Raw genomic sequence first — 13,465 nt, 5'->3', positions numbered from 1 at the left:
CTCACCATAGGTAGGCCATAACAGTCCTTAAATGGTTGTACTTTTAAGGCATACTGTGTACACTATACCCTAAATTCTGAAATGAGTTGGTCTAATACTAATGCATTCATTTAGAATAATATTGTTGTAATTGTTGTTGTAGTGTCTCCATCAGTGTCTGGATCTACTACTACTACTACTACTACTACTACTACTCAACCTTCATCAGCGTCTGGATCTACTCAACCTCCAGTGACTACAGTCAACCTAGGGTTGATAATGTTGATTGTAGGACTCGTTGTTGTGATTCCACTGAGCATCCTGCTGGTGGTGCTGCTGCTGCGTCGATACAGGACAGGTGAGAAGAACCACTACATCATGGATTACAATCACTGAGCAACCCTCCGTAAAAGTAGAAGAGTATCAAAGCATAGCAATATGAAGGATCAATATTATAATAGTAGTATCAAAGCATAGCAATATGAAGGATCAATATTATGTTCCACTCATGTAGCCGTTTTTTTCTTTTTTTTAACAGCTCCATGTTGTGTCAGGTAAGTAGGCCTACAGTATTGATCTCTGTCTGTACAGTATCAACATAACCGCAGTACATTCATGCTGTCATGTTTTCTACTTCTTTTATGACATGTATATGTGTCTTAATTACAGACCGAGTCAGTCTCAGGGAACCAATCAGGGCTCAGCTGCAGTCCAGATGACCAATCAAAGTGCAGGGTCTCCTGATGACTTGTACAGCACGCTGCAGCACGGTCAGTCTTTGAACTAATTGATTAACCGCCTAGAACACTAAAACCCAGGTGATTTTCACCCGGACAATTATACGTTTTGTAATGTTCATAATGTCGCTGATTGTCTGAGGTGGGTGGGTCTTTCAGTACCTTCATGATGCTCAGTGACATCATATAGAAGGTAGGTGTGTTCGTGTTCCCCTGCCCACATCCCCGTTTTCTTTGTACAGGCAGGTGTACACGGCAACTCACACACTTCAATATGCTCGATGGTGTCTCTCTCTCTCTCTCTCTCTCTCGTCTTAAGTTCCGTTGAGACTGCCCTGGTCTACAACTATATACTTTATCGGCCAAATACCAGGGGCGGCAGTGGCTCAGGGGTAGAGTGGCTGGATGGGGAACCGCAAGGTTGCCAGCTCGAACCCGGGCTTCTCCAGAGCTATAGTGTCGAAGCGTCCCTGAGCAAGACACTGAGACCTCTATAATTGCTGATGGCAGGTTGGGGTGCCTTGCATGGTTTCCTCTGTCATCGGTGTCTGAATGAATGCACCATTTACCTAAGCTACTAGTAGGAAGGGGGGGGCATCGCATCACCATTTACTCTAAACCCACCACCATTTCCATGCTTATGTACAAACACAGTACTTCCGCAAATATCAGGGTGTACACTTTAACCACTGAGTCCACTGAGCTGTGTCACAATTCTGCACAACTGGTCCTAATTTTAAACAAAAGCAATGCATATAGCTTCAAATAAAAAAGAAATAAATAAAAAAACAATCAAAAGTCATGCATTGATTTAACAATGTATGTTCTTGTCAGTTTGTTTTGTTTTTCTGATTTGCAGAAATAATTAACTGAACTGAAATGTCTGTTTATCTTTAGGCGACACAAGCGTCTATGGCGTAATCCACAACCCTGATGCTGACTATGAAAATGGTACAGTATAATTATTTAACATAAGATATTATTATTATTAACATATTATGTTAAAAACATCAAACAATTCCGCATGTCAAGGACCAATTACAAGAGATTGGCCGCTGACCCCCCCCCCCCCATCTGAAAAAATGTTGTTCCAGGGAAACCCCCCCCCCCCCCAGAAGCAAAGATTTGAGTTAAAAACGTTCGCTCTGAAATAATATATATTCAAAAATTGTAGATCTGCTATTTTTCAATAGCTAAAGTATAACATAATGCTTATAATGGATTAAGCACAAGATCTCTGATGATTGCTTTGTTCATATAGGATAGATTAGTTCATTGTTTGTCAGTGACATCACCTATAGTTCACATTCACAACCTTTAACATGTAAAGTAGGAGAAATGCACTGAAATGTTTTTATTTGGTTCAAATATTTATGGTACAACCTTTTTTTTTGTATTTACAGTTCCAGGTTGTGTCAGGCAAGTACAGTATTGATCTCTGTCTTACACACATTTATTCATGTTACTTGTATTCTTGTATTCATGTGTTCATGTATTCATGTAATAATGTATTCACCTATTAATTTATTAATTACAGAGCTGTTCAGTCTCAGGGAACCAATCAGGGCTCAGCTGCAGACCAAATGACCAATCAAAGTGGGCCTCCTCCTGATGGCGTGTACTGCCCACTGCAACACGGTCAGTCTTTTTTCTTCCCCATGTTTTTTCAGAATGTTACACAAGTCTGCAAGGACCTAATCTCAAACACACAGAAGTGTGCAAGTTCCTTAAACCCATTTTGACCTGAGATCAGATTCTATAAAATGTCTTCTACATCCTGACAGTTTTCTGAAAAAGCTATGTTTCTATGTCAGTCGTTCTTCGATTTTTCAAAAATAGCAGACCTACAAGCTCGTAGCACGCCACTCTGTGGCGCGCTATATGAGCTTGTAGATCTGCTATTTTTCAATAGCTAAACTGTAACATAATGCTAACACCAAAAGGGGTTCCCACCCCAAAATGGGTTAATGTCCTTTTTTGAAGTACATTGTATTTTTTTAATTGGTAGAATAATTCAAATCAAATTATGTTAATGGATGAATTGTTTACATTTAGGCGACAAAAGCATCTATGGAGTAATCGACCAAGACCAAGATTATGAAATTGGTACAGTATATATATTTTTTTAAAGATCCAATCCAATGATTTAATTAATTGATTTTGTGCTGATTGTGAGCTTTTATTGTGGAGGCAGATACGACACATTGTGAGCTTTTAGTGTGGAGGCAGATGCGACTGACTGTGAGCTTTTATTCTGTTGAGATGGAAGTTAACTTAAAGCTGTGCTATGTAACTTTCCGCTTCTACAACATATTTGAGTTCTGAAATCGTGAAATTCCTGTGCTAATGTAGAGCCTGTATGCATACAGGTAGGGGAGAAATAAGACTAGATTTTGAGCTTCAGGTCAAACTTTGTGCCAAACCAGAAACAGGATTGTGAAGGTTTTTTATTAACTATACAAGTTGTAACAGAGCTTTAATGAATGCTAAAACTGAATGAGTCAATCTTTTCATGTTCCATACTTAAGGAAAGGCAGTGGATAGAATATCCAGTATCCTAAAGGTTTATTATTATCTTTGTTTCGTCTCCTTATACAGTCGGGTAGGACTATCCAACATGAAGACAACAGCAATATCTTCACCAATGCATGCAGGGTGACATTTATGTGTGTAACCCCATTCAAACCAGGAAAGCAGCTGTCATTTTAGATTTTTAGCATTGGCTTTTCAAAAACCATATATCTACAAGCTCACTTTGCTTGTACATGTGCCAGTTTGGTCTTTTCTTTCCTTATTTTTCTTTTCCCCTTTTAATATTCTCTTCTGGGGTCCCTGGCACAAAGCATTTTCAGGTGGGGGTCTGCAGCCAAATATAAATTGATTTGGGGGCGGCACAAAAACTACTGATTTATAAGGCATTTGCAGGTCTTAATAACCATACAAATGGATCAAAAATGAATACATGGAGAGTAACATTAATATAACCTGCATACAAATGCAAGAATCAACCCCCCCCTCTCTCTCTCTCTCTCTCTCTCTCCCCTATGGGCACGTACGCACACAGAAAATGCTTTCACTATAGCTATTAAACGGGTCCGTACAGTGTTTGCTGCCTGAAAGCTGCTTTCCTGCATCTCCAGCAAATAATGTTTTTGTTATGAAATATTAATGTCATGTTTGTGTTTCTTCAACAATATTCTGTGTGTATCTTTAGGGCATTAGGGCTAGAACATTGTGAAGTAAATAAAACTATATTTACACTTTTCTTAGTCCATTAAAACCGGGAAAGTATTACATTATTGTGTTGGCTATTCAAAAATAGCAGATATACAAGCTCACAGCACATCACATCAGCTTGTACATCTGCATTTGTTTTTTATTATTATTATTATTATTATTATTATTTTAATCTTGAAAGTGTGAGAACTACTGATACTGAAGCATTTGTGGAATCGACCCTCAGGTCTCAATGCATGGGTTAAGTCATACTGTAGTACATAAAATGTGATAATCCTTGTACAGTATGAATTAAGGACCTTGGATGTGAATGAGGATGTATCAGAGCCATGTTTGTATTTGCAGTTTAATTAAAACAACTTTGTGTTCTCACACCGGTGGTGTTGTGTAAACTCCTTCCACATCTCTTATGCCACCGTGCATATTGCCCTGCATTTAACATTATGTTAACAGTCTATACTCTTTCCACATAAGAGAGAGATTATGTTTTCCCCTGTCCATGTGTCTTCAGTGTATTTGTCTAACTTTGCATGTACGCTACATTGAATTATGTTTTAAATTAGCGTCATGCTGTCACTATAACAGATAACAATATACAGTATACGTTTTGGCTTATAACTCGTAAAAAATAAGTACGTTTTGGCTTGTGTACATTGAACTGAACACTTCAAAAGTGCTGAATGTAGGCTACAAACATGCTTCATGCTGGTGTAACTTAAGAGATGCACGTCTCCTATCCTCAGTGCCTGCTTACAGGCTGTGTCTGAGAGGCCCTTGAGGTAAAAAAAACATCCACTGCTTTATAAAACAATGGTATGAACGAACGATCACATGAATGAATGAATGAATGAATGAGATCAACTCAGTCTCTCTTCGAGGAAGAGGAAGAAGACATGTGAATTTACTTGCAGAAACTGAGCTCATGACATGAAGTGTACCATCTTCCTCACCCTCTCTCTCTCTCTCTCTCTCTCTCTCTCTCCCCCTCTCAATACAACAATAGACAATAGACAATAATCTGTGTCTGTCTCCATCTGCACTACAGAAGCCAGAAGTTATTTGTATTTCTATTTATTTTTGCCAGGGGGTGCAGTGCCCCCCCTGCACCCCCCCCAAGCTCCGCCCATGGTTACCGTGTGGGGGTCCCTCTACTGTACCTTCTACTATGCTGTACTGTCTATCACTGTACTGTACTGGCACACTCGAAATCATATATACAGATAACAAGTGCGTGTGCGTTTGTGTGTGTGTTAGGTTGCGCACAGGTGGTGAAAAACAACCATACTGTTTCCGTACCCAGAGTCAGACCCACCCAGCCACCCAACCACACACATAGCTCTGTACCACTCAAAAAGAGGAATAGCACTGAAATGACTAAATAACTTCATGTCATGATCCTATCGTCCTCTTTCTCTCTCTCTCTCTCTCTCTCTCTCTCTTTGTTTGTCACATCAGTATTAGTTCAGAGTGTTCATGAAGTAGAAAGGTCTTTCAGGGACGTTCAGATTCACATGAGAGGATGGCTCATATCTCGCTCGGTGTCCTCTGTGAGTATATCACCATTATTACTATAGTGCAATGTTCAATTTTACAATTTAGGATGTCTTTCAGACGTAATCCAGAGTGATTTACAGTAAGGAAGGTACACATAAATAACGAAAATGTATCAATAATAATCAAATGCATAGAAATTATAGTAAAGTAAACCAAGAACCTACAGTATCATCAGTCTAACTCTAAACAGTATAACATAAAAAAATAAAACATCTGTACATTAAAACTATACTGTAGGATACGAGGTCAACCAATTCACCATAGCATCTGTCTACATAACATGCTATCTAAATTACAATTTAACCTTTACATAAGCCTGCCGGGCGTCGAGTGCTATAGGGCAAAAAAATACGGGCTAAGGTGGAGTCTTGATCATGTTACTCTTACGTTTAATTTACGGCAGAAGATTCAGTCCGACATGCAACAGTCCGACAACATGCGTGGCCGGTTAATACTCACCCGTGGAACCCGACATGTGTGGCCGGTTAAGACACACTAGACCTGTACGTGCCCGTTGGCCACCGGCCTATTTGGGAACGATGCAACTTGGGAACCGAATAATATCCGTTGTCATATAGCACCCGTTTTAGCTCTCTGTCTGTGTCCCTTTCATGTGCCCATATACTGTGAGATCTCTGTAGTACATACGTGGCCGGTTGAGGATCATTGATGATTGATTGAATTCTTTATGTCACAGTATGTAGAACGGGTACATTTCAAACGAATGCACAGTCAATACAAAAATTGCTACATTGTGGACGAAACCATGAAAAGCACAAGACTTGTTTACATCATTTTCAATATATAATTTATAATGAATCAGGGTTAGGTTAGTGTGTGGGGTAGGGTGTAGTATATGTTAGGTTAGTGTGTGGGGTAGGGTGTAGTATATGTACGTCGGACCAAACCTATAGTGTAATGAGGAGTTCTTTCTACTATTCTCTCCCACAAGGCCAGACAAACAATATACTACTGTATATTTGATTATATGACAGCCCCAGTTCATGTACTGTACAAATGCAGTACAGAGAGGCCCAGACGCAGAGCAGTCGAAATGCTGGAGGTTTATTAATTTATTTTTAACCAAAATCCAGGAACAAATAAAAAGGCACAGATCGTGACAGAATCATTCTCATGGGGATTTTTGGAAAGGTGTATAGCCTACATGCAGCCCTAGTGCTGGAAATGTATTATGAAATACAATAAATCTAATATAATGTAGGTGTGTAGTAATGGCATTTACGCCGCAAGGTATTATTCTTCCGGCTTGTCCTGGTTTAGAGGGTTCCGGCCAAAACAATGACCACAACATGACATCTCGACCGGCATCACACGGCAATTTACTAACACAGACCAGGCTTCAATTTACTAACACAGACCAGGCTTTCCTCCTCAATTTACTAACACAGACCAGGCTTTCCTCCTCAATTTACTAACACAGACCAGGCTTTCCTCCTCAATTTTCTAACACAGACCAGGCTTTCCTCCTCAATTTACTAACACAGACCAGGCTTTCCTCCTCAATTTACTAACACAGACCAGGCTTTCCTCCTCAATTTACTAACACAGACCAGGCTTTCCTCCTCAATTTACTAACACAGACCAGGCTTTCCTCCGAGGTGGAAATGAAGCCTGGTGACGCGAGGTTGTGCTCTACTGTAGTTAGGCCTACTAGACGTTTACAACTTCCTGTCTTGGTCAGTGAAGTGGGTGCAAAATTCACACAACTATATAGAACAATGTTTCCTTAAAAAATACAAATAAAAAGCTCCACACACAATTGAACGCAGAAAATAGGAAGGTGCTTTCTGATTAACACAATGGTAATATATGAATATAAAACCATAAAAGACAAATTATTGTTACTTGAACATTTGTTTATTGAACTTGAAAGTTGGCAATAAAATGCATAGATTTTATTCTTAGCTTGATATGGTCTCATCAACTGTGTTTCAGTGCTGAGTAACCTCCTCTCCTTTGGACACAGTGAAGGTGAATATTAATTATTATTAATACTTATTCTCTTTATTAATTCAGTCAAGGTCATGTTTACACCTGTCAAATACTGTACGCCCTTTTTTATTTTATTACAGTTTATTATTGCTAGTCATCATTATAAGTTACACATATATGTGCATGCGTGTGTCAGTGTGTGTGTGCGTGTGTGTGTGTGTGTGTGTGTGTGTGTGTGTGTGTGTGTGTGTGCGCACGTGCACGTCTGTGCTGTTTGTGTATTTGTGATTTAGTGACAACGGTTTGATTCATTTGGTTTGATTCTACTTAAATGTTTGTGTTCTATGTGTTTGTGTAGAGACACCAGCTGTTCTAACCCTGGAACCCGACTGGTCCCCCATATTTACTGGAGAGACTGTTACATTCACATGTGACATGAAAGAAGGGCCGACGACTGACTGGCTGTACATCATAGACAATGATAGCGTTGGTGTTACAATAATTAGAGAATCTGGTCAGAATAAACATTCATTTAAAGCACAGCTAAACCACAGTGGTGAATACAACTGTGTTGGTACAAAACCAATACCAGGTAATGGAGTGAAATTTAAACAAACTAGGCCAAATGGTGGAGTACATTTGGCTGTATCAGGTAAGTCACATCATCATACTTTCTCATCATTATTTATTATCAATTATAGCACTCACATTATGAACCTTCTAATTGTGGTTCTGTACCCATAAACACACGCACACACACACACGCACGCACACGTGTGCACACACACACACACACACACACACACACACACACACACACACACACACACACACACACACACACACACACACACACACACACACACACACACACACACACACACACACACACAATGTACTGAAACTAAAATGTGGGTGCTATATAATTATGTGTCTGCATGAGCCCGGTGCTAATTAAGGGCACTGAATTATAGTCATGGAATTGTTTTGGGTGTTAGTGAAATACAATCAGAGTATTCCATCACCTGATTGATTGAAATCTTTATTAACAGTTTGCAGAATTACAGTACATTTCAAGCACAAACTCAATACAAAGACTGTTAACTGTGAGTGGACGACCCAACCTGTATAGGAACTAACTATAGGTTGCTTTCACACAGAGTGCTTTTCTGATCATGTGCATGAAGTGAAAGCATGCAAGCTTAAAATCTATGGGAGCTCCGAGCAGCATTAACCCATTCTGACCTGAGATCAGATTCGTACGAGGTTTCCACTGGACACACACTGGTCTGATGAACCCATTCTGACCTGAGATCAGATTATAAAAATGTCAGTCGTTCTTCGATTTTTCAAAAAATAGCAGACCTACAAGCTCGTAGCGCGCCACTCGGTGGCGCGCTATGAGCTTGTAGATCTGCTATTTTTTCAATAGCTAAAGCATAACATGATGCTAACACCAAAACGGGTGCCCGTTCAGAATGGGTTAATGACGTCGTGATAAAGGATGTCAAGATGTGCGGGAGAATCTCTTTTCTCACCCAAACAAGAGACGTCCAAATTAAAACCCACGCCATGAGTTTGGCACCGTCAGGCTAAAAACGTTACATGTGCCGATTAAGTTCCACCGTTAAAAAATAGGGCCCTAATAATTAGTGTTTCTTCCTAATGTGAACCACAGATAAACCAAAGGCCACACTGACAGCTGACCAGAGAGTCCTACCAGTAGAGGGCAGTGTTACACTGACCTGCTCTGTGAAGGGCTCCTCTGGATGGAAATACTACTGGTACCAAAACGACACACACTCACTGATCGATCAATACTCTACTGGATCATTCAATGTGGCAGAAGGTGGAATGTACTGGTGCAGAGGAGGGAGAGGAGAGACACTTTACTACACTGAATACAGTGACCCACTCACCATAGGTAGGCCATAACAGTCCTTAAATGGTTGTACTTTTAAGGCATACTGTGTACACTATACCCTAAATTCTGAAATTAGTTGGTCTAATACTAATTCATTAATAATACCATTCATTTAGAATAATATTGTTGTAATTGTTGTTGTAGTGTCTCCATCAGTGTCTGTATCTACTACTACTACTACTACTACTACTACTACTCAACCTTCATCAGTGTCTGGATCTGTCAAACTAGCTTTGATTGTAGGACTCTATTGTTGTTGTTTGATTGTTGTTGTGATTCCACTGAGCATCCTGCTGGTGGTGCTGCTGCTGCGTCGATACAGGACAGGTGAGAAGAACCACTACATTATGCATTACAATCACTGAGCAACCCTCCGTAAAAGTAGAAGAGTATCAAAGCATAGCAATATGAAGGATCAATATTATAATAGTAGTATCAAAGCATAGCAATATGAAGGATCAATATTATGTTCCACTCATGTAGCCGTTTTTTCTTTTTTTTAAACAGCTCCATGTTGTGTCAGGTAAGTAGGCCTACAGTATTGATCTCTGTCTGTACAGTATCAACATAACCGCAGTACATTCATGCTGTCATGTTTTCTACTTCTTTTATTTTATGTATATATGTCTTAATTACAGACCGAGTCAGTCTCAGGGAACCAATCAGGGCTCAGCTGCAGTCCAGATGACCAATCAAAGTGGGTCTCCTGATGACTTGTACAGCACACTGCAGCACGGTCAGTCTTTGAACTAATTGATTAACCGCCTAGAACACTAAAACCCAGGTGATTTTCACTCTCTCTCTCGTCTTAAGTTCCGTTGAGACTGCCCTGGTCTACAACTATATACTTTATCGGCCAAATACCAGGGGCGGCAGTGGCTCAGGGGTAGAGTGGCCGGATGGGGAACCGCAAGGTTGCCAGCTCGAACCCGGGCTCCTCCAGAGCTATAGTGTCGAAGTGTCCCTGAGCAAGACACTGAGACCTCTATAATTGCTGATGGCAGGTTGGGGTGCCTTGCATGGTTTCCTCTGTCATCGGTGTCTGAATGAATGCACCATTTACCTAAGCTACTAGTAGGAGGGGGGAGGGGGGGGCATCACCATTTACTCTAAACCCACCACCATTTCCATGCTTATGTACAAACACAGTACTTCCGCAAATATCAGGGTGTACACTTTAACCACTGAGTCCACTGAGCTGTGTCACAATTCTGCACAACTGGTCCTAATTTTAAACAAATGCAATGCATATAGCTTCAAATAAAAAAGAAAGAAATAAAAAAACAATCAAAAGTCATGCATTGATTTAACAATGTATGTTCTTGTCAGTTTGTTTTGTTTTTCTGATTTGCAGAAATAATTAACTGAACTGAAATTATGTTTGAATTAATAATATAAGCACCGCATTAATAAATGATGTTTGAATTAACAATAAGCACCGCATTAATAAATGTCTGTTTATCTTTAGGCGACACAAGCGTCTATGGCGTAATCCACAACCCTGATGCTGACTATGAAAATGGTACAGTATAATTGTTTAACATAAGATATTATTATTATTAACATATTATGTTAAAAACATCAAACAATTCCATGTCAAGGACCAATTACAAGAGATTGGCCGCTGACCCCCCCCCCCCCATCTGAAAAAATGTTGTTCCAGGGAAACCCCTCCCCCCCCCCCCCCCCCCCAGAAGCAAAGATTTGAGTTAAAAACGTTATTATACTGAAATAATATATATTCAAAAATTGTAGATCTGCTATTTTTCAATAGCTAAAGTATAACATAATGCTTATAATGGATTAAGCACAAGATCTCTGATGATTGCTTTGTTCATATAGGATAGATTAGTTAATTGTTTGTCAGTGACATCACCTATAGTTCACATTCACAACCTTTAACATGTAAAGTAGGAGAAATGCACTGAAATGTTTTTGTTTGGTTCAAATATTTATGGTACAACCTTTTTTTTTGTATTTACAGTTCCAGGTTGTGTCAGGCAAGTACAGTATTGATCTCTGTCTTACACACATTTATTCATGTTACTTGTATTCATGTGTTCATGTATTCATGTAATAATGTATTCACCTATTAATTTATTAATTACAGAGCTGTTCAGTCTCAGGGAACCAATCAGGGCTCAGCTGCAGACCAAATGACCAATCAAAGTGGGCCTCCTCCTGATGGCGTGTACTGCCCACTGCAACACGGTCAGTCTTTTTTCTACCCCATGTTTTTTCAGAATGTTACACAAGTCTGCAAGGACCTAATCCCAAACACACAGAAGTGTGCAAGTTCCTTAAACCCATTTTGACCTGAGATTAGATTCTAAAAATGTATACATCCTGACAGTTTTTTGAAAAAGCTATGTTTCTATGTCAGTGGTTCTTTGATTTTTCAAAAATAGCAGACCTACAAGCTCGTAGCGCACCACTCGGTGGCGCGCTATATGAGCTTGTAGATCTGCTATTTTTCGATAGCTAAACTGTAACATAATGCTAACACCAAAAGGGGTTCCCACCCCAAAATGGGTTAATGTCCTTTTTTGAAGTACATTGTATTTTTTTAATTGGTAGAATAATTCAAATCAAATTATGTTAATGGGTGAATTGTTTACATTTAGGCGACAAAAGCATCTATGGAGTAATCGACCAAGACCAAGATTATGAAATTGGTACAGTATATATATATTTTTTAAGATCCAATCCAATGATTTAATTAATTGATTTTGTGCTGATTGTGAGCTTTTATTGTGGAGGCAGATACGACACATTGTGAGCTTTTAGTGTGGAGGCAGATGCGACTGACTGTGAGCTTTTATTCTGTTGAGATGGAAGTTAACTTAAAGCTGTGCTATGTAACTTTCCGCTTCTACAACATATTTGAGTTCTGAAATCGTGAAATTCCTGTGCTAATGTAGAGCCTGTATGCATACAGGTAGGGGAGAAATAAGACTAGATTTTGAGCTTCAGGTCAAACTTTGTGCCAAACCAGAAACAGGATTGTGAAGGTTTTTTATTAACTATACAAGTTGTAACAGAGCTTTAATGAATGCTAAAACTGAATGAGTCAATCTTTTCATGTTCCATACTTAAGGAAAGGCAGTGGATAGAATATCCAGTATCCTAAAGGTTTATTATTATCTTTGTTTCGTCTCCTTATACAGCCGGGTAGGACTATCCAACATGAAGACAACAGCAATATCTTCACCAATGCATGCAGGGTGACATTTATGTGTGTAACCCCATTCAAACCATGCAGGAAAGCAGCTGTCATTTTAGATTTTAGCATTGGCTTTTCAAAAACCATATATCTACAAGCTCACTTTGCTTGTATACATGTGCCAGTTTGGTCTTTTCTTTCCTTATTTTTCTTTTCCTTTTAATATTCTCTTCTGGGGTCCCTGGCACAAAGCATTTTCAGGTGGGGGTCTGCAGCCAAATATAAGTTGATTTGGGGGCGGCACAAAAACTACTGATTTATAAGGCATTTGCAGGTCTTAATATAACCATACAAATGGATCAAAAATGAATACATGGAGAGTAACATTAATATAACCTGCATACAAATGCAAGACTCACCCCCCCCCCCCCCCCCCGCTCTCTCTCTCCCCTATGGGCACATACGCACACTTGCATGTGCAAAGAAAATGCTTTCACTATAGCTATTAAACGGGTCCGTACAGTGTTTGCTGCCTGAAAGCTGCTTTCCTGCATCTCCAGCAAATAATGTTTTTGTTATGAAATAATGTTTGTGTTTCTTCAACAATATTCTGTGTGTATCTTTAGGGCATTAGGGCTAGAACATTGTGAAGTAAATAAAACTATTTACACTTTTCTTAGTCCATTAAAACCGGGAAAGTATTACATTATTGTGTTGGCTATTCAAAAATAGCAGATATACAAGCTCACAGCACATCACATCAGCTTGTACATCTGCATTTGTTTTTTATTATTATTATTATTATTATTATTTTAATCTTGAAAGTGTGAGAACTACTGATACTGAAGCATTTGTGGAATCGACCCTCAGGTCTCAATGCATGGGTTAAGTCATACTGTAGTACATAAAATGTGATAA

At 39.3% G+C, this 13,465-nt stretch overlaps 1 long non-coding RNA gene across 1 annotated transcript; it reads left to right on the top strand.

Moving 5' to 3' along the window:
- The first annotated feature begins 9,650 nt into the window (after positions 1–9,650).
- Positions 9,651–12,704, top strand: LOC308326771. Its single transcript, XR_013965124.1, has 5 exons — positions 9,651–9,711; positions 9,892–9,907; positions 10,023–10,120; positions 10,853–10,906; positions 12,552–12,704. It is a non-coding gene; the product is annotated as an uncharacterized lncRNA (long non-coding RNA).
- The last annotated feature ends 761 nt before the right edge of the window (positions 12,705–13,465 follow it).

The sequence above is a fragment of the Protomyctophum bolini genome (genome assembly GCF_963924005.1).
Source record: "Protomyctophum bolini genome assembly, chromosome: 13".
Classification (NCBI taxonomy): domain Eukaryota; kingdom Metazoa; phylum Chordata; class Actinopteri; order Myctophiformes; family Myctophidae; genus Protomyctophum; species Protomyctophum bolini.
The sequence above is the reverse complement of the archived record's forward strand: the minus strand, read 5'-3'. Positions and strand labels throughout refer to the sequence as shown.